The 22481-nt window shown below is 43.3% G+C and overlaps 1 long non-coding RNA gene across 1 annotated transcript in view; it reads left to right on the forward strand.

The window, feature by feature from the left end:
* Nucleotides 1-22481, forward strand: part of LOC119858931 — a 108982-nt gene that overhangs the window by 22825 nt on the left and 63676 nt on the right. Inside the window, exons 2-3 of the long non-coding RNA XR_005294060.2 lie at nt 17277-17427; nt 17518-17660. This is a non-coding gene — a long non-coding RNA (uncharacterized LOC119858931). The remainder of the gene's footprint in view (nt 1-17276; nt 17428-17517; nt 17661-22481) is intronic.

The following is a 22481-nucleotide window of genomic DNA, read 5'->3' on the forward strand; positions in this document are numbered from 1 at the left end:
GGGTAACCCAGGAGGGGCTGGGAACGGAATCTGAAAATGAGCTCAAGTAGGGTGGAAGAACCTTTTGTTGGTATAGGATGTCTGTTCTCCTGGAAGGGGATTGAACTCAGCCAGAGGGCTGAGCCATATGAATTCCCTGGAGAGACAGAAAACCTTGGTGAGGGGAAACTGAGGCAGGGAGTGCCACGATTGACCTGTAGGGGATGCTCCAGGGCAGGTATACCCTATTACATACCCTTTATGATCCCATTTTACAGGTAGAGAAAGTGACATATAGAGAAGTGGTGTGATTTGTCCAAAGGATGAATCAGCCTGAGTCAAGACCAGAAATTGGGTCTGTTGATTCCCAGTCCCCTGGTCCCACTAATGTGATCTAAACCCCTCCAGTTCTGTTAGGTTCTCTGTTTTCTGTCCTGCTGGGCATAGAGCTATAGGTGACAACATCTGAAGGCAAATAATAATAATACCTAAAGGGTCAGAGGAGGTAGAAGGGACCAGCTGTTCTAATCCCTCATAGAAAGAGAGGGGAGGTGACTTTCTCTCTGAGGCATTTAATGGAGGATAAAGGCTAGTCCCATCTCACTGTTTAGCAAAGGTACTGCCCCTTATAAGCAAAAGCACAGGCCAGCATGCAGGGTTCTGCTCCTGGGAGCATCAGCAGGAACAGGGAAGGGCACCAAACCAGAAAGGGAAGGAAAAGGAGTCAGTGAGTGCCCAAGGGCCAGAGTCACTCCTGGCTTGTGCTAGCAGATGCTATGATGTATGCCACTTGGGAGCGGTTACAATGATGTCTGACAACCTCAACTTCGTTCTTCAGGGCGGGGCTGCCCACTGCCTGAGGAATGGCCAGGACTGGGGAGGCCGTAGGGCTGGCCAAGTTGCTAGAGACATGCATTGATTCTGTTTTTGTCAGGTTCTTAGCCCACCTGCCTCACCATGCTACCTGAGCACCTGCCGCTAGTGCATGAAGTGTCATGACTAACTTCTGTCACGTGTGGTTCATTCTCTCTCTTCACCTCCCTGGCAGAGACCTGGGTGTGCAGGGGAGTGGTTGGTGGCTGTTTTCAAATGCTACACTGATTCAGTGTAGCCTGGTGCTAGACTCTGTGGAGGGACTCCCAATGCACCCCTCCCCATCCCAGTGGAAACTAAGGCTAAGGCTGCCCTCCCTAGTGTAGCCCTCGAGAGAGCCACATGGGGACTGCTACCTATCCTTCCCTGTCAGGGACAGTTGCTCCCAGTGGGGTGCAATAGGCTTCACGGGCACAAGAAGGAGCCTGAACCTGCATGAATCTGATCCTGTATTATGCCTCGCCCCCTCAAGAGGAGAACAGAATTTCTCTTTAAAGGGGAAATAATTAAAAAACCTGACTGTGCTCCCATTTCATTGTAGGGTGCACATGTAGGCTTCTAGCATACACCAGTGCACATTAGAGATGGGCCTGGGAGCCCAGGCTTTGGGATTTGGAAAACTCAAAGCAAGGATGGCTCGGGTGTGTGATGTTATCCAGATAAGTGCTGCAGGGGCTGAAATCAGTGGCAAGTCAGGACAGGGGTTTGCTCTCACAGAGCCTGCTGAGCGATGGGGTCCTACAATGTGGGGGAGGGATGGGATGGGATGCAAGTTGGTAAAAGGTTACAGTTTTTGCACATCCCTAACTCATAGGAACAAAATAACTGACCATCAGTTCCTTAGTGTAGACCTGGCCTAGAAACTTTGGCAGTATAATATCAGTTAAGGATGTGATTTTTTTTTTTAAATGAGATTTTTAAACTGGCAAAAGAGTGCTTTCACTAGTACAGCTCGTTTCATTCAGGGAACTAGTATAAACTATACCAGCAAAAGCACACTTTTGCCAGTGGAAGCTGTCTTCACTAGGAGCATTTGCTGGTATAGCTATGTGGATAGTAAAGGTTATCTAGCATAGACTAGACCTTGCTTGACAAGGACTTGAGTTCAGAGCTCTGCGATTCTCTTACAACAGCTGATTGTTCAGGTGTTTGCCATAATCTGCTCTGCTTCACCACTTGTAGGAGTAACACAAGAAATCTAATCTTAGGTTCTTGGCAAACAAACGATCTTTCGCAAAAAGTAAAGGAGTACTTGTGGCACCTTAGAGACTAACAAATTTATTAGAGCATAACTTTCGTGAGCTACAGCTCACTTCATCGGATACATGAAGTGAGCTGTAGCTCGCAAAAGCTTATGCTCAAATAAATTTGTTAGTCTCTAAGGTGCCACAAGTACTCCTTTTCTTTTTGCGAATACAGACTAACACGGCTGCTACTCTGAAAACTATCTTTCGGCTCACTTTTAAAATGTATTTGATTTTCGAAGACTACACGAGTGTATATTTGATTTGGGATCTCACCACTTTCTCTGTGTTCATTTGCTTTTGGAAATGAAGGCATTTCAGTCCCTCTTTTTAAATTGCTGGCTTACCAAGGAAGCAGCCAGAAGACATCCTTTTCAAGGCAAGCAAAAGCATGTGAGGCAATCACAGTGCAACAAACTCCGCTGGGGCTATAAATCAGATTTGTGACTGTGTAGCTCCATCTAGTGGTTATTCTGAATAACTATAGGGAGAGATTTACTACCGGAAATACTTGTGTTTACATAGAATAGTCTGTAAATTTCAACACTTTCTGTATATGAGCACACTGGATTGTGCTTTCAGGCCCCATTTCAGCAGGGTACTTAATTATGTGTCTAACTTTAAGCTTGATGGTAGTTTCACTGAAGTCAGTGGGACTATGCATGGAATGGGATTACTTATGTGCGTTGTTAAGCATTTGCTTCAGTACCTTGCTGAACTGGAGCCTGAATGTTCTTACTAAGCAGTAATTACTCTCCCACCTGGGGGAGTATTGGCATTTGCCAATCTACAGGGTCTAGCAGTTTTTCCTTTGGTTTAGGTAGCTAACTTACATGCATCTAAACTATTGGCTGTCACTGAAGTATAGAAGTTTGAGGTATAGCTCAATCGCTAAAGAGTTAGTTTCTAAACTGAATAGAAGGCAGCCACCCACTTTTCTGAGACATAATTTCCATTTTACGTAGCTCAGTGATATGCCAACTGAACAGGAAACGTTAGCTGTCCAATGTGCCTGCAGTTATCTGAGCACTCGAATGTTTTGGTAGAAGTCTAGCAGGAGAGGAGTGTAGGAAATAGGTACTGAACTAAGGTTGGCTGGTCTGTTCAGATAAATACACTAGCCAGTCTGAACTAGACTTGAAAGCAAAATCTGCCCTCGTTTATGTGCAATCCTACTGCAGTCAACTGACTGCCCCATGAAGGACGTAGGGTTGCACAAGTTGTAAGCAAGTTGTTCCCCTGTGTATTTAGTTTAATAGATATAGTGGTTCAATGCATGTTCACTGGGACCAGTTCCTGAAGCACAAGGTAGCCTGAGGACTTCCCCGACTGGAAGCCACCAAGAGTCCATATTCCTGGAGCATAGAGAGCAGGCGGGGTTTGAGTTCAATCACGGGACAGTAGTAGAATTTGTCCTTTTTTGCTTCTCTTGTTAATTAGTCATAGGGCTACTTTGTCTGGGATATCTGATCATTTCTTTGTTAGCCATGAAATCCTGCACCTGTAGTGAATACAACAATCCATGTGTGGGGGGAGAGTAGGCTGCTTGACCACCATCCATGCACCCCTGCAGATAGGACTGGGGAAGCATATGCCAATGATAAAGATGAAGGGCATCACATCTGATCTTCTGGGGTTTCACATTCTTGAGCAATGGGATTCCTGTGGCTGCCCCTTAACCTGGATTTCCAGCATGGCACAATGTTACTTGGTCACTGAGCCACCAGCAGAGAATGTTAAGAGAATTGCAATGGGGTTCGCTTCTAGCTCTTTTTCATTCTATTATTCTTCCATGTATCAGTTGCATGAACTGAATCCCAGAATGCAATCAGCCCTTTCCGAGACACTAATACTGTTCTGTGACTTCTTCTAGGTGTTGCTAAAGGGTAAGATTGTCACCTTCTCAGGTCTCTTATGGCTATAGCTTAGAGATGCAAGACCTTTGTGGTCTGCTCAGTAAGGACCAGTCCATGCTATGATTGAAAGGATGCCAACAACAATCATGTTTTAAATATAGATGTTGCTAGCATGGTTTTACCAGACCGGGTGGATGTGGATGACTCTTCTGAGAATGGGATTGTTACTGTATTTGAATATCATTACATACTATAGACATCCTTGAGGGGTCCTATATAGCACAGCTCGGGTACCACGGCTCATAGAAAATAATCCTTATCCACACTCTTCGAGGCTAACTAGGGTCTTGAGCCTGCAAAGACTCCAGTGGGACTACCTATGGTGTTTGATGCTAGCATGTGTGAAATTTGTTTTCGTTCTGAATCTGAACAAAACCAAATATTTTCAAAATCTCCAATGAAATGGAAACTCTGAATTTTTGTTTTAAAAAGTCAGTCATTTTGGGAAAACACTGTTTCAAAACAAATTTGTTTAAAAATTTATTTTTTATCCTTTTAAAAATATTTTTGTTACACCATGATATGCCAGTAGTAATAGTGCATAATGTCATACTATTTGCAGTGGTGGTGTAGCTGTGTTGATCTCGGGATAAGAGAGAGATGAGATGGGTGAGCTAATATCTTTTATTGTACCAACTCCTGTTGGTGGAAGGGACAATCTTTTGAGCTCCACAGAGCTTTAACCCTTCATTGTCTTATGACTGCAGAAATTACTCACTTCATTATTCATTTCATTTTAAGTGGTTTCCTACCACACGTGTGAACCCCTGATGCTTAACAATCTATCCCACCTTCTATTTAGCATGGGTATTCTGCTTTTCTTCTCCAGATCTGAAAAAAAGCTCTGTGAAGCTTGCAAGTTTGTCTCTTCCACCAACAGAAGTTGATACAATAAAAGGTATTACCGCACAGAAGTTGGTCCAATAAAACATATCACCCATCTTGTCTCTCTCATGTCAAAATATGATGGATGTGAAATATCCTATCAATTTATTTTATTTTAAAAATCATTAATGGCACCTGCTAGTTAGTACTGATTGTAACATCTTATCTTTTCTAAATCAAATGTCTCCTGTTTATGTTGTAATGAGAGTTTTTGCATTTTGAACAAGAAAAGGAGATAAGTACACAGTGTACTGATTAGAGGAGTAGCTCTGCTCAGTATCCTTGTGTTAGCCTGGAATGGTTTTTTAGGGTGCTCATTACAAACAGAAGATCTTCTGATCCAGAAAATAAGAGGTCTCCACCAGTAATAGGTAGCAACTTAATGATTTTAAAAATAAAATAAACATATAGAATATTTTGACCAGGATAATATGACATCAGTAGTGCATAACATGACTGGACTTGAAAGTTTAAGTTATATTATGCACCATTACTACTGGCATGTCATGAAATAATGGAAGAAATATAAAAATGACAAAAACACAAATTTCATCCTGAATCAAATTTTTCCAAAACAAAAAACAATTTGTTTTGAAATTTTCCCCAGGACATGTCATCACAATCAATAAGATTTTTACAAACATGGTTGAAACATCATTTTCCAAACACATAGAAACCTGCTTCTGCAAAAAAATTTCCAACTAATTCCGCTAAGTATAAGATTAGAGACAACAGGTGTATACAGACAGACTGATGGAGCACAAGGGAAACAATGAGACAATATTTGTCAGCTTGATAGGCAGTGATCTCAACACACCAGCAGCCTAACCGTGGTCAAGCTTTTCCGTAGGCATGATGGAAGAGGAGAGTTCTAAGTGGGGATTTGTAGGAGGATAAGAAGGTAACTTTGTGCATGTTTACAAGCTCCTCCCAGGTGTGAAAGATGCTGGTTTGAAAATCAGTAGCCAGATGCCAGCTTCCAATTGGAGGTGAGAGCTGGCATTGTGGTAGTGAATCAGAGATGATGGGGAAAGAAGGTGGGGACAGGTTGTGAAGGGCCTGGAAAGTGAACACTATTGGTTTGTTTGGCACAGTAGAGAAGTGGGAGGGGGAGCCAGTGGAGGGGTTCACAGAGAAGAGTGATGTGGCCAAAATGATGGGCTAGAGAAGTGATCTTTGCAGCAGCATCCTGAATGGATCTGAGCGGGACAAAACTGCGTTTTCCCGGCCAGAGAGAAGGATGTTTCAGGATGGTGAGAGCCTAGACAAGAATTTTAGTCGTGTGGCTGGATAGTAAAGGCCATTTCCTAGACATGCGCTGCAGAAAAAATTTACAGCAGTTAGATATAACCTGGATGTGAGAACCTAGAGAGAAGTCCCAGTCAAAGATGATGCCCAGTTTACAGGCTTTAGTGACAGGTAGGGTAGCGGTGGTGTCCACAGAGATCAGGGAGGGAGGTTAGCAGTCTGTTTTAGTCATGTTGACCTTGAGCTGCTGGCTAGACATCCATAATATGTCAGAGAGAGAGAGGACAAGATTTTAGTTTGGACAGAGGGAGCCAGGCCTGGAGTAAAGAGGTAGATTTGTGAGTTGTCAGCATAGAAATAGTGGTTGAATTGTGTTTGTAGGTGCAGAGGAAAAAGAGAAGGAGATCAAGGTTAGATACCTCTTCCCTTCAGAAAATTCTAATAAATTCACACGCAATCTAACGCATCAGTAAAACTCAATATATATGCCAGAAGACTTTACCTGTTCTGTTACCTTTACCAAAACAGATTTTCACAGAAGAATCTGGTTGGTTTGAATTTAGTGTAGTATACTTTTATTTACTTTTTTTGTGTTTGTTTATCAGTATTCAAGTTGTTGGTATATTCTATACCATACATGTATAGTATAACATTTCTTACACTTTTCTGGAAAGCTTAGGTAAGAGTTTAGGATAGCAGGGTATGTTAAGATAGTATATGAAGTCTATATTTTTTCATGTAAAAATGACTTAAGATGAGAGAGCCTGTATTCTATTTCCATTCCAGTTTGTGTTATAGTATTTGACATTTCCAGCTGTATGATCATTTACTGCATGAAGTACACTCAACAGTTCTTCTGGATCAATGGTGGGTGCTGTGCACACGTATTTTACTTTGTGATGCAGTGTTTGCCACTTACTGGTGTCTACACACAACGGCTTTCCTCTTAAATACTTACTTCACGTTTTCTCTGTCATATAAACTTTTAATAATGGCTGTTCATTGAAGGGTCCACATTTTGCCATCTGAATACTTAACAGTGGTAAGAGTGTTATGATCTTACCAATTGGTACGGAATAGAATTACTGAGAAAGTATTCATCTGATAGCTGAATTCACTAATTTGAATTAAGTCCTGATACCTTCCCCAAATGCTTATCATCACTCGTAAAGGCATCTGGAGTTATCAGACAAACTCTAAGAATCAGTGCTTCCTTTAATATGTTTCCTGACCCAGACAAAGTGTCATTCCTATCACAGAACTTGGATGTGCACAATGACTCAAATTAAGCTGCTCCTATTACTTCCACCTGGTCCAGCCACTTCTCTGGCATTCAAACTTCCGGAGGAGCTTTTAAAAGTATGTCTTTCCCTAATGACATGTAAAGGGTGTTGTGCTTTCACATCCATTTCAAGGCTAAGGTATCAACATTTCAAATGCTGCTTGCTAAGAAAGCTGGTGATTCATGAGCCCATACACCTTAAGCCATTAAATTTGCAAACTGTGCATGCTTTAGAAATGGTTTTCAGCTAGAAGCATTTTGACATATTGGTAAATATTTCCAGGTCTTACAGGTTTAGAGGCCAACATTTTGAATATATATGACTACTTTTATGCCATCTCATTACAAGACTTGGTTTCCACTTTGGATGTGCAGATATAGTAGGGGGAAGAGAGCTACCGCCAACCAGAATAATTCCCAGTGCAAAATAAGCAAATGGATCCTCTGAAACCAACCTACAACTATCAAGGACTGAAACCCACAAATTGAGTTTGACTGGGGAGACCCAGCCAAAAAAATGGTTTGATGGTTCAGCTTGACAGATTCATTGAGAGATGCAGCACTCCTGACAAGGAGGGTTTGTTGCTGAAGGATATGGGTCAAGCTTTTTATTTTAATTACTCAAAGCAGCTGATGAGATTGCAATGAATCATCAGCATACTGCATGTGCGAGGGCTTTGAAGCAATTGCATATAGGTGTGACTGCTATCATGAGCACAATGCAGTGTTGGACCACTCATAGGGCCAAATCCATACTTGGCAGAATCAGGTGCAACTCCATGGAGTCTTATTTAGATTACAGAAAGCTTTGTAGCAAAGTTCTAGATGTTCTAGTTTAAGCCTAGAATGAACAGTCCGGAGGCAAAATGTGACAAATCCAGCCCCAAACTGCTCTGATACACATAATAAAACTAACTATGCAGCCAAGCAATCGCATATAAGAACAACTCATCCTCACTAAAGACCGAACCCAGGCCATTACCTCTCACCTCCATCCCAGAGCCTGAGAAAACACACCCGTGTTTTGTAATGAACCCTGAAGACGGTGTCTGTTTCACATCAAATGAGGGAGTGAATTCCTAAGAGGATGGCCACTCTTGGAGAACACCAGATAATCTGCCTGCCTTCTTTCTGAGCTGGGGGGGAGGTGGTTCCCACTAGAGAGGCTCCACAGATCACAAATGCAGCAGCATCACAAGAGAAGAGGAAATGTGGGAGTAGGGCTTCTCAGCTAATTAGGTCCCAGGCCAATAAGAGCTTTAAAGGTTTGGGGACACTCATACGAGAACACTTAGATCTCTGCAGAGTTACAGGCTCAAATCAGTACTGAGGTCTGTGAAGTATCTGTTTTAGGCATGTAAGTGTCGCTTTAAATTAGAGAAGTTTTTGAGCTGTGAAATTCAGGTGTGAATTCTGAATATCCAAAGATTCAGGGCAGTGTAGAAATCTAGAATGGGCGGGGGAAGGAGAAGGGGCAGATTTGTTTAGGCCCATCTCTCACTTAAATGCTCAAACATAGCCTTTGATGCTTATATTTGAAAACTAAGGTTCAATTTGGTGTAACCCTCCCTCTCTTTCCGGGGTTACTTGGGAGCAGGCAATGCTCACCTGTGTGCCAAGGAACCTGATCTTGTCAATAGAAAAGGAGATCCAAGAATTCCAGTTCTGATGCTTGATAGGTGGAAATCCTCTATCCACCCCTCTGCCACAGTCCTTTTAGGTATAAGCAAATTAATCTTGGTGATGTTTGCACCTGGCTAGGCCCTGTACACAGTCATGGGTGTGCCTTGGGAACCTCCAGGAATAAACCTGAGATAATCTATGCAGTGAGTCTAACTCAAAAGTACCAATTATAAACAATAAACTCTTACGCTGGAGTTAACACGCTTTTACTTAACACAGAAAAATCTGATATAACAGACTGGCACAGCCACATTAAGTCAGAAGGGGCACTTGAATAAATCAATTAATAAATGCAATTACAGTAGTAAACATGTAACTAACTTACATTTACACTGGCCCCAATTACCCCTCCTCTGAGTGTGCATGCCTCTAATTTCCCAAGTTCTAGACGCTTGCTTGTATGGGCACGCTTGAAGATCTTGAAGCTGGGGACAGCACTCTGTGGGCCTGGTCAAGTAGTCCAACCAAGTTGGACCAGGGGCAAAGCGATTCCAACTGGGGATGAATCCAAGCTGCACGACCTCTCTGAAGATGGGAGGTGCAATAACTAGGAGGTCAGTAATCCTGGATCCGGGTTAGGTCAGTAAAACGCTTCTTCACTTCTCAGATGAAGGGAAACCACTTAAAGTTCTCTTTGCAATTCCCCTTCCCTCGAAAGCATTTTTCCAAACAAAATATTGTGATTATTTTCACTGCATGCCAGCCTCAGTCAGTTTTGGTCACAGCCACAGCCCTTGGCCTGGTTCCCATGAAGCCCAGCAATAGCCACCTTGGCTCCCTGCTGGGTCGAAGCCGCACCAGTTTCTTAGCAGTGGGTACTGGCTTTCTAGCAGCAGCTTAGCAGTAGCTTCTGATGTGGACCGAGCTCCACAAAGCAATCTCCTGTCCATTGACTTGGGGAGCGGTAACACAGTCTCAGCTCCCAAGTCAGAACAGGGGACCACGGAAGCAGGCTGGTGTCCCACTTGGATGGAGCTCAGAGAAGACTCCTACTCATTCAGCAGCTACGCTTTCTTCACCACCCACAAAATGGAGCACACCACATTTGAGCCTCCAAAACGAGGCTCTCACTTCTGGCAGCAGCAGTCTCTCTCTTCCCATCACAGCACTCAGGATCCTCTTGGCAGGGAGATTTAAATTCAGAGGTTCCTCCAATAGAGGGTGCCTACATTGATTAATATTACAGTAGAACCTCAGAGTTATGAACACCTGGGCATGGTGGTTGTTCATAACACTGAACAAACATTATGGTGGTTCTTTCAAAAATTTACAATGAACATGACTTAATACAGCTTTGAAACTTTACTATGCAGAAGAAAAATGCTGCTTTTAACCATCTTAATTTAAATGAAACAAGCACAGAAAGAGTTTCTTTATCTTTGTCAAATGTTTTAAACTTTTTTATTTTTTAGTAGTTTATGATTAACACTACTGTACAGTATATGCTTTTTTTATCTCTGCTTCTTGAGGTCTGTTTGTAACTGTGGTGTTCATAACTCTGTGGTTCTGCTGTAACAACAATTTTAGTCGTGCTTCTTTATTCTTTCAGTTTTACAGCTCTGCTGTCAGTTTAAAAACTGCTCTCACTAACAAAACACATTTCCTTCTTTTGTTACTCACATCCTTAAAATCCTCAGATAATTTTAGACCTTTAAAAGGCAGCTTTGATCTCTGCTGTTTTTGTTTTTTGCGTTTCTCTGTGCTTGGCCAGTGAAAAGAAATTAAACCAGCTTCACCTTTTTGCTTATATTGATTTCACTTTCAGTCCACAGTGCTGCAATCTTTGGGTTGCAAACAAGACCGGGGGATGTTTTTTTGCTTAAAACCATGGAAATATTCTCTTGGTCTTACGCTTGTTTTAAAAAAATAATCCAAATTTGGGTGAGCTTTGAATTTCTGAACTTTGAGTGTGCTGTTCATGATCTAAGGGTTCTCAAGACAAACCCATATAAGGAAACACTTATTTGAAAATAATGAATTTCATTTACCTGTTTCCCTTTAGCATGGAAGATGAGTTCTCCTCTGTGTTGTTCACTTGAATCATAGTTTAGCTTTTTTTAAAAAATAGAATAGGTAGAAAATTTGCTTAAAAAGTCCTTTTCTCTTCATTCATTTATAGCCTGGGACTGTTTTCATAAGAATCTCTGAGCCATAACTAGCTTATATAATATCACTTTTCCTTGAAAGTCATATCTACTTCAATGGCCAAGTTTTGTCATGTGTTAGATTAAGATGCTCTGCCTAAAATCAATATGCTGGGGTAACAACATTGGTTTCTGCCAGGCTCTCGATTACTTTCTCAGTTATTTGTCATAGGAAGAATATATGATCAGCTGTTTCCCCTGGCTGGCTATAAAACCAGCTGTTCTTCTTTGATCACTTCTGCATACTTCACTTTTACTCTCCTAAGTGTAACAACAGATTTTTAGAGCCTTGGACTATGAAGTAGCAAATGATTCTTCTATAGTCCATTCGCAAAGGATAATAGTGTCTCTGTATAAAACATCATAAATATCCCGGACAACATTCGACTCCTTTTACCTTGCACAGTCTGTGTGGACTCGTATCCTCAATTTGCCAAGCTCTATGGAGAATGTATTGTCCCTTTTACTTCACATCCTCCTCTCCTAACCATTTCCCCTTCAAGTATTCCTGTATGAAGTGCCTTTTTAATATTCTCTGTACCAGTTTGACAAGTGGAATCTTTGGTATATGTTCTGTGACACTCTTACAATGTTTTTTGTGTATTGCAGGCTTCACATTTTTAAGGTTTGCAGGGGCAGCCTGCCATTTTGTTCTCAGAGTTTCTGCAGCCTGCTACAGAAGAGAAATACACTGTGCTGTTCCATGGGGACTTGCCTTTTGTTCTTCTTTCCATTAATCTGAAAAAAATTCTTGGAAAGTAACTTTATGATGGCTGGACTGTCAGTCTAGCAATTGAAGTTCTGCTGAGCACGGGAAAGCATAAATAAACCCTCATGCATGCCTCACATGATGACTATGCCATTTCAGTCTCCCACTGAGGCAGCAGCAGCCTGCTACAACAAAAGTTCTTCCATCCATCTACAGAGAGCACATACTCAAGGGAGGATGACCACAGTGAACAACAAAAACTGAAGCTGAGGTCCCATTAGTTCACTGACGAGAAGCTGCTACTGTTGTCCCTGGTCCTCAGCCATGTCAGTGGGTAGATATTATTATACCTATTCCTTAGATGGGGAAACAGAGGAAGAAAGCAGAAAGTCAGTGGTTAGATCAAGGTCTTCTGATTCTCCAGGCTCTAACCATTAGATCAGAACTCACCATGCTAGGTTGTATGTGGGAGGCGGGGGACTCAGTTTTGTGAATTTTAGGACATACAGAATATTTGAGCTTTGCCTGGCAAAACCCAATCACATATTTCACATTGCTGGGTAAATTTTGTGGTTAAAAAGTTATTTTCCTAATAGGGTATTTGTAGTACATATAAACAGTTACTGTTGTAACTGAAGCTTAGACTACAATTCTTATAACCCCAAATGATGCCCAGCTGGTGGAAACTTTGATTGCGCTTTTCCTTTGTCTTCTGCCTGATTTATCAAGGCAATGGTGGAAAAATGCCAGCGTCCTTGGGCAATGTGCCAGGAGGTGGGTTGATGTACAGCTGGTCTTCTGTCTCGCAGATTGAGAGAACATAGGTAATTATTGTGCACCGAACACCTTCCTGATGAACACTTTTTGGAAAATCAATGCTATTGTTCCATTCCAAGGCAGAGACCATTTCTCTGACCAAATGAGGATAGTAACTCTTTGAACCGAGCGGCAGAGTCATTCATGAAATGTTTGCCTATTTGATGGTTATGTGTGCACAGAATTGTTGTATTTCTAAAGCAGGGCATGAAATGTGGAATCAATGTTTTTTGCACAATTGGCGCAGATGTAAAAGGGCAGGAGACTATACAGCCTTAACACCTGGTCCATTAGAATCCTAAGAAGTTGGCTATTCCTTTCATAGTCCCGCAAGCATTCCTTCTGAGAATACACCCCCGTGAAATTCATGGATGAAAACACATTGGTGCTGAATCAAGCCTCAGATCCCCCATATCCCTGAAAATGTAGGGAAGTTTTGATGTGGTCCAGATACTGTATCAGACCTGGTTCTGGTCTTAACATATATAGAAATTACTGTTCCTACTAGACAGGCAAAGTCATCAGGGAAAGAGGAGGCATGATGAGACCAGAGAGGTTGAAAGAAGTTTCCTTTTAGTTGAAGCCAGATGGGCTGGATTGAAAGGGAATTCTGGCTAGAAGATAACAGGGGATTATGGCCCATTACAGAACAGCTCTCTGTGCCACCGAGCAGAGTTTGAATGGAACTTTGGAAACCTGATGGTAATCAGAAGCCTAGAACCCCTCGGAAACCCTGTTGCCACCCAAAGAATGCTAGTGCTTTCTTTAAGCTGTTCAGAAGCACAAAAGGCTTGGTTATAAATCTCTGCATTTGAAAGGTTGGAATTCTCCAGCCTATGGGGAAGTTGCTTTCCACACTACTATTGCTTGTGGATCTGTGATGGACACCACAGGTTTCTTAGAAGTAATCAAATATGGCCAGTACTTTCTCACCGTTTCTCAGTGCCTAGCCAAAATCAGTGGCTGAATGAAGAGCAGCTGGCCTAAAGCTGAATCCAAGCAAGATAGAGAGGATGCTGGTAGGAAAGAGGAAAGCCCTTTGAAGAACTTGCCTTCTCTGTAGCAATAGTGTATGGCCATCAGATTGTCAGTCCACAGCTTCAGCATCCATCAACTCTTCTGTACCCATGGATGCCCAAACATCCATGATAGCAAAGAATGCCCATTTTTATCTGGGTCTGTTCACAGTGATCCATGTATTTGTGACCTCCTGGCTTGATTATTGCAACTCATGATTGCTAGGAAAGAAGCAAGACACCCTAAAAAAGCTCTACTGATACATAACTGAACTACTCATCCTCTTAGCATCTACAGTTGCTCTGCTCTCCCATTGAGCACAGAATCCAGTTCAAGGTCACTATCCTGATATCAAAATACTTCATGGGTTTGGGCCTACCTATCTGGTGATTGCCTCTCCTTCTGCAACCATGATCTCTTGTGATAACTACATTCCGCTGAAACCAAGAAACTGTTGACCAGTATGGGGAGGCTGGCAAGCACGTGAGCCAGAACTTTTAGAAGAGCTGGCCCAGAACTCTGGATCTCGCTCCTGCAAAAGATAAAAAGGGGATCTCAGGATTCATGCTGTCAGAATTCAATGCAAAACTCTCCTCTCTTTGGCTTGGGTTTCTCTTGCTTTTAGGTTGTTTATATATAATGCATGTAAACTATCAAGCCAGCCATGTCTTCTAAAGGCTGGGGTGGAGGGTGGGGAAAGGGAGTTGGCAATTTTTGAATACTGGGGAGGTCTTCTGGTATTACATACAAGTACAAGTTCTAAGATCGAGATGATGACCATTGTGGTCTGAGGATTTTAGTAAACTGGAAATACCAGTTAGGATGAGTGCAACATTGGTTTTGTAGGCAGAGGCATATGGTGTGAAGATGGACATTTTAAAGTTACAAAGAGCTCTAGCAGTTGTGTTGCATACCCACGCAGATGAAATTCTGCCCTCCTGCACCTATGTGCCAATCCAGAATAACTCCATTGGTGCCAATGGCCTCAATCTGGATTTTTACACTAGCATAACGAGAAAATAATTTAGCTCCAGGGCTTTTAAGGTGGCCAGATTTGTTGTCTAGGCTGAAAATACTCATTTTCTGACTGGGACACAATAGGTCAAATTTGGCTGTTACTTTGTAAGAAGTGGAAATCACTGAGGGAGCAAAAACGCTAAATATGGTCGGGATTTGGCCATATACCAATCTAATGAGTTCATAAAGCATGTACACCTGGCATCCATTTCACTAAATAAATATTCCATTAAAAATGACTCTGTAAATAAGTTCTACTCGGAATCGGTCCAGTGTCCCAAGCAGTTTTAAATCATTTTGAAATTTTAGCAGTTCACTTCAAGAAGTAACTTTAAAAGCCCCACTTATCTGTTTAACAAGTGGTTTTGGTAAAAGTATCTAGATGCCATTTTTATAGTCAGGCTTGGAAATTTTTATAACTTGTAAAACCCAAAATGAACAAAATCTGCGGTAACGTCCCTTGGTTTCTTCTTGGAAGCAGCTCTTGCCGTCCTTGAGGAGGTCAGGGCAGAGAAAGGATGGCCATTCTGCATCTGCTGCACTGACAAGCAACCAAATGTACCTTTTGGCCAATTTGAAGGGCATTTTGGCAGCAGAGAGCTTCCAGCTCCCCACCCTTCTGGGGTAAATTGCAGAGCTGTTCTGTATTGCTTGTTGGCATCCAGGTTAAGTACATAGGCTGCATCTGCGTCAATGCATCTGAAGTTATCCTTTCAGCTCACTGCCCAGTTTTCTAACATAACCTTCTTGGAACAGCGCTTGGCATGCACTTCTCCCTTTCTCTTGGCACATAGGGCTATTTTTTTTTAAGCTGTAATTTCCTGGTGTGCGCTAGTCATCTTGAACAGTGACACCGGCATCTGAAAATGAATGGCCAAATTGCAATCTGGAGGAAATGGCATGTCTCTGTGGGGTGGACTTTGATTGCTGCAAGTTCTAGAGGGGTGTGTGCGTGGGTTTAAATTGGTCTTTGCTGTAAGCAGGCATGGAAAGCTGAGCAAGAGCTATGTCCTTGCCTTTTCCAGGCCTCTGAGAATTAAAGAAGCCAGTAGCATAAAGAGTGGAGCCAACTGTGGGCAGATAAGTGCCTTTGCCTGTTGTAAAATTCAGAGCCGCCTTTCAATCCCTGTATCCCCTTATACCCCCACTGCTGAGTCACTCTCCCACTGCTAAGAGCTGCCTGCTTGCAAGGGCACTGTGGAGCATCTGAACCTCCTTATGGTGAGGGCTGTATTGCCATGCTCCTGCCTCTCCTAGACCAAAAGCCTGATTCATGGTTTCTGTACAACCCCTTTTTGTTGCTTGTAAGCAGCTGAGTGCAGTTTAGACCAAGTGCGGTCCATGAAAACGCCTTTTTCCTGTACCTTACCTCTCTCTGCTGTCTGCTTCATCCCCTAGTTCCTCTTTTTTCAATGCAGGCTAATCTCTTTGGGGTCAGGAACTCTCCTCCTATATGTGTGTGAAGTACCTGGGACAATGGGGCCGTGTGCTGGTTTGGGCCTTTAAATGCTACAGTAATACAAAGCTAACCCTGAGTGGCTGTAACCAAACAAAGCACAGAAGAGGCTTAAAATCCCCTTCCTTTCTCTCCCTGTTATTTGGTGAAGGACCTGAAGCTCATCCAGATGCAAGAATCTGGACCTGGGATTTTGATGTGGGGGACAGGGTCAAGGATCCTGGAGAGGAGAGATTTGGAGGGATGCAGGGGGTGGAAGAGAGCTGGCTTTTGGGAGCTCTTTTTTAGACTCCATGAGAAGCCCCAGTTGTAACCGGAACTAAGTTGGGAGAGGATGGCTGGTGCATTGTGTGACTTCTCTGAAAAGAAAAATGACAACGAGTGAGGCAACTTGGATTCTAGGATACAGAGCCTAAAAGTCCATAGTTCAAATCTTGCCCAGGGCAGCGGCAATGGAAACATCAGTGCTGTCTGATAGCTCTTTGGTCTCAGTCCAGTTGGTAGCAGTCTCCACAGAGGAGGCAAGAAATGTGTAGGCATGAAGAATTTGCCCTTGAAAGTGATAGCTCCACCACTGGACATAAGTTCATAGCCTGGGCAGCGTAGAAAGTGGGTGCTTCTGCCTGTGTGGTGTGTTTTCTGTTGATATGAAAGACTGCCTTGGAGTGTGAAGTTATCTGCCACCTTACACCAGTTTCTGGTTCACCTAAAAATGAAGGGAAGGGAAAGAAATGTCTTGTTCTGAATATGCTGCCTCATGTGGGCTTCCAGATGGGCTACAGGCCTTGCTGATGGGTGTTGCTTAGCAAGTGTCATCATCTTGCTTGTAGTGAGAGTGTCATAGAATGTCACTGTTGCCTTCTACCAGGTCCCCAAGGAAGTTCTCTACCAATGGTTCCAGCTCCACAGAAGATGCTGGTTCAAAAGATGCATAAAATGAAAACTCTGCTAACTGCAAGCAACCATAAAAAATGCTCACAGCCTGATAATTTCCTCCTGTGTCCCAGGGTGAGGAATGCCATTATGACCGGCTGCAGTTCTAGCTCATCCAACTCAGATGTGGTGGAAGAATGGTCCTATGGTGAAGGCAGTAGAGTATGAGTTGAGAGTTCTGTGTTCAGTTCTGTGTTCTGCCATTGACTTCCTGGATGATGTTGGGTAAGTCACTTAGCTTTTCTCTGCCTTAGTTCCCCGTCTGTGCAATGGAGATACTAATCCTTCTTCTCTCTCATGTAATTACATTGTAAGCTCTTGGGGACAGGTCCTTTTTGGGATTCCCTCTGAGACCTTTCCACTTGACTGATCCAGAACACCTTGAAAAGCTCTGGAAGAACAGTTCGTCCAGTTGTCTGGGACCAAAAAACACAGTTTGACTTCAGCTCTTTACTCAGGTAACTTTTATTAGGCATGTGACAGCTCTTTGCCTATGCTGGCCGGACCCAGACACAGCAGGTTTAGGTGTAGGATGATACCACAGTTCCAATTCAAGTCTCACACTACCAGTTTATATACATCTTTCTAAGCTACTAAACTCTGTACTTCTCACATGTAAGGACCAGTCATTTTGCAGATTGGGTAAGGCAAGTTTATCCGTTCAGTATGTTTCTGCCTATGTTTAATATAAACATTCCCACAATAGTTAGTTTTGGTTAGTTTTTGCCTCCCCTATTTACTATAAACATATTCACGATAGTTAACTATTTCAGCTTAATTTGGACCTGCTCAAGCTAAGTTATCTAAGTCAGAGAGACAAGGTGAATGAGGTAATATCTTTCATTGGACCACTTCTGTTGATGACAGAGACAAGCTTCAGAGCTTACACTGAGCTCTTCTTCAGGTCTAAGGCCTGGTCTACACTGTGGGGAGGGGAGGGATTGATCTAAGTTATGCAACTTCCTATGTGAATAATGCAGCTGCAGTCGACATACTTAGAGCTACTTACCGTGGTGTCTTCACTGCGGTAGGTCGACTGCTGATGCTCCCTTGTCAACTCCACCTGTCAGCTCCACTCTCACTCTGGTGGAATATCAGAGAGCGCTTGGCGGTCAATTTATCGCATCTTCACTAGACGCGATAAATTGACCCCTGTTGAATCGCTTGCTCTGGAGGTAAGTGTCATGCCCTAAGTCAGCTAAGTTATCCCTACACCCCTGTCTCTTATTGTGTGTATGTAGAGCATCTAGCACCAACCTTGACTAGAGTCTCTGTAATACAATAAATAACAATGGAGAAGAAATAGAGGTACTGTATTGTCAGCCCTTTCCTCTGACCAATGGGGACAGCAGCTGCTGCAGCTCTTGCTTTGCCTGTGGGCTCTTCCACGTTGCTTTTGGGGGCTGACACAGATGTGGCAAAGTCGCTCAGTTGTTGTGGGACAGGTGGGAGGAGGAGGGAGCTGGTGTCTTCTCAGTGAATGATGATGTGGAAGCTGGACTGACAGCTTTGATGTGCTTTTCTCTGAGAGAAATGCTGCCATGGAGGATGAAAGCCCAGTTTGCTTGGCATTTGGCTGAAGGCGGTGCTGCTTAAGGGTATTCAAAAGACAAGAGGAAAGGTTGCAGCAGCAATCTCCTTGGACTATTGTCTTGTTCTTGAAGCAGCAGGAAAGTGACGGCAGCATGTAAATGTAACAGCCTGCATATTTCATACTGCGGGGGATTGCACAGGGTGCCCTTGGTGTAGAGCAAGGTTCCATCCTGCTACAGTATTCTTAGCATCTAATGACTTGTCATTAGAGGAAACAGGACTTTTTATGTTATCTGGAGCCTCCCTCCTCCCCCTGCTTACTTAACCCCTCTTTAAAAGCCTCATTCCAACAATAATGGGTAGTTCCTTGGGTGATCCTGCAGGAAGCAGGGTCAGATTGGGTCAGTATCGGGTGTTGCAGGAAGTGATGTGGTTGTTTTTGTAAGTGGCTTTCTTGCCCTGTGTATCAGTAGTGATTCAGTTGCCCCGGCATTGTGCTGCCAAAGGGTGCTGTTCTGCTCTCTTTCCTGAGAGTTGCTACGCTGAGGACTCCATCAGTTGTGGCCATTAACACGTGGTGCTTTTTGGAAGTATGCATGTGGGGGTATGTGCGTATGCATGTGCGTAACCATATTCCAGCTTGGTTTATTACATTCCCTGAGTTCTGCCTGCGTTTTCAGCTGGATGCAGCATCATTCTTCATTTGCTGGTTAAAACTGCAGTGTAGCGTTAAAGTGCACCATTAAACCATGGCCACATTTCAGTCTGTGGGAGGCTGCTTTCCAGTGGTGAATGAAGTGCTGGCTGTATCTGGTTTGTATATCAATTCAATTTTGTGAGCTGCCTTGAGACGTAAGGTGCCATAGTATGTAGGGCCTTGATGGCTAGGTGGCCTAGTGGTTATCGTCCACTCAGCAGGAGAGCTCGGGCCCACCCACTACACCGGGTTCCAACCGAGGGGCCTAGGAGGGTCAGCAGCGTTGACCTCTGGGGAGGGGCGGTGCACCCTATTGTGTTACGCTCTTTGGATCACTTCCAACCACTGCTCTCTCTGCTTCTGGTCCCCGATAAGGAACAAGAAAAAATAGAAAGGAAACCAATCAATCAGCCCCAATCGGGCTTGGCATCAGTGGCGTAGCTAGGAGTGGAAATTTGGGTGGGCCCCGACTTTTGGGTGGACGGGCAATGACAGACCATGCTAGTTCAGCTTCTCCCCTGATGCCATGCCCTCTTCCTAGCCCTGGTGCCCCCAGACACAGGGCTTTGCCTGCCAAGCTGGGCATGTGCATGGGGCGGCTCAGAAAATGGCAAGGCAAAGTTGCCGGAGTGTAGCTTTCTGAAGGGCGAGTGCAGAGGTCCGTCCTGGATTTCAGGTGCCCGAGTGATGCTCTGGACCACTGTGGCAGCACTACACCCCTGCTCAGATTTGTGTGGGCCTGGATACTACCCAGGACCACCCGTGTCTACATTCCTGCTTGGCATCCAGCCCTAGTATATCTCAGAGGCATGTCTAGCCCCTTGTGCAGGAGCCTGCAGGATAGGTCTGCACTCCTTCCTCAGTCTGAGCTGGGTTGCTCCCTTTTTAACCCTATCCCCAGCTGGAGCATGTTCTGCAGGGGTGGAGAGATGGGGCTAGCTGGGCCCAGTATTGTCTTTTAACCCCTTCTGTCCTAGTGTGGGGTTTGTGTACCCCTTCACAATATGTGATATATTATTATAGTGTGTTAGTGAGGCAGACTACACAGAGATGTTACTTTCTGCAGAGGAAATTTTTTTTTTTTAATCCTCTGTGCTCAGATGGAGTAAGCAGGTAACAGTCATGAACACTAATGGCAGCCTTAAGTCTCTACAGTTGCTAGGGAAAAACACCATATGCCTTACTCCAACCTGGAGAAAGACCAAGGTTTTTGAAAGTTTTAACAAGCTGAAGAGGGAAATAATCATCCCAACTTGCTCTGAATTGCCTTATTTTTTTTTTCTAACATGGTTCCTATATAAAGCCTAAAGAACACTGCTGGGCTGTACCTCTGCATTGATTAGGCAGCATTGTAAACTGTGGGTTTCAACTGGAGTTTTACAATTGACTTCAGTGGGAGTGGAGTGCTTTGGAAAATCCTGCCATGGATGTCTTATCTGCAGTCTCCAAAGGGTTAATGGAGCAGAGCAAATATTCAGTAATACAGACTAAACAATCACATACTTAATAGTGATCTAAGTGCAACTACAGAACTAATATCTCAAGCCTCTATTGGCAAAGGGCCACGGGATACAACATGAAAAGTGTCTCTCGGTACCTCCTTATTTATAGAGTTACTTATGTATTAGCAGTTTGTACATTACGACACACAATGAGTGCATTAGGGCGTGAGATGCTCACCTGAATACGAAGGGTCTCCTATGGATAGTGTTTTTAAACACCAGCTACAGAATCTGAAAATCAATATATTACCTGCCAGCCAAGTGCTGCTGATTTCTATACAAAGGGAGATGTTGCAGGTTGTTTGGCTTTAAACTGAAAACCAGGCCTCTGAGTTTGATAAACATTGCAATGTGTGAAGAGTGGCTTCGCTGCAATGAGGTGCAAAACTTTCCAGCCAGGAAAGGCCCACCACAGCAAAGATTAATCTTGTAGGAGAAATATACTGGTTGGAGGGGATGGTCTAGTGAGCTAAGAGTGGCAGGGGGCTGTTTTGTGGACTCCATATGGACTCTAACAGCTCAAATAAATTTGTTAGTCTCTAAGGTGCCACAAGTACTCCTTTTTCTTTCTTTTAACAGGATGTAGGCTAGAGAGAGACATGGAGACAGACAGCTTAGACAGGTGTTCTCTGAACATAATACTGAGTACACTACTAAATAACAGGTAGGAAATCTGTGGCAAAGCCAAAGAACTCAAAAGCCATGACTCCCAATCCCCGGTTCTAAACCCTAAAAATATTCCTTCTCTCAAAGAATATAATATGAGACAGGAAAGGAGTGTGCCTTTATCATCTTCTCCAACACAGTGACCCCAGATCCAGGAGTTCTGTCAAATACCAGAATAGGCAAAAATCAGATTTCTGGTGCCAAATGAACATAAGTTATTGCTGACTCACCGGAACAGTGAGGCTCAACTTTTCTGGAGACATGCAGGCCACACCGAAAATTCCATATTAATAAAAACAAATGGATGGATTAAACTTAATTTTTTCATAAAATGGAACAAGGCTGAAACAATCCCCATCCCTCATAGTGCAAAACTTCAGGATGACCTGTACTCCCAAATGCCTCCCAGCAGAGGATCTCAAAGCACAAACTAATTAAGATTCGTAAAACCTCTGTGAGGAAGGTTACTTGCAGATAAGTGACAGAGATACCGAGGGGTGAAATGAATTGCTTAATGTCAAGCACAGACTATATGGAACCAAGGTCAGCAGAGACTCACTGTAGCTGTGAGGCCATCATTCCCCTCCTTTTGCAAGGGACTGGCAGGGAAGCACTTATTGCAATGCATGGGAGGGTTTATAGTCTATAAAACCGTGTAAGTGCTGTAACAACCAGGTTTAATAATCTGTTCAGAGTTTTCCCTATACTCATGGGCTTATTCCTAACTCAGTGGTCAGGCTGTGACTTGCTCTTCATACACGTAGCTGGGACTTGGGTTAAGAATGAAGCAAGTTACTAAGAAGAAAGTGAATACTCTTTAAATACCAAAGCTACCAGTGGGCATGTTCCATCTAGAAAAGAGATGCTCGCGCCTTGCCAGA

This window comes from Dermochelys coriacea, chromosome 7, assembly GCF_009764565.3.
Source record: "Dermochelys coriacea isolate rDerCor1 chromosome 7, rDerCor1.pri.v4, whole genome shotgun sequence".
NCBI lineage: Eukaryota > Metazoa > Chordata > Testudines > Dermochelyidae > Dermochelys > Dermochelys coriacea.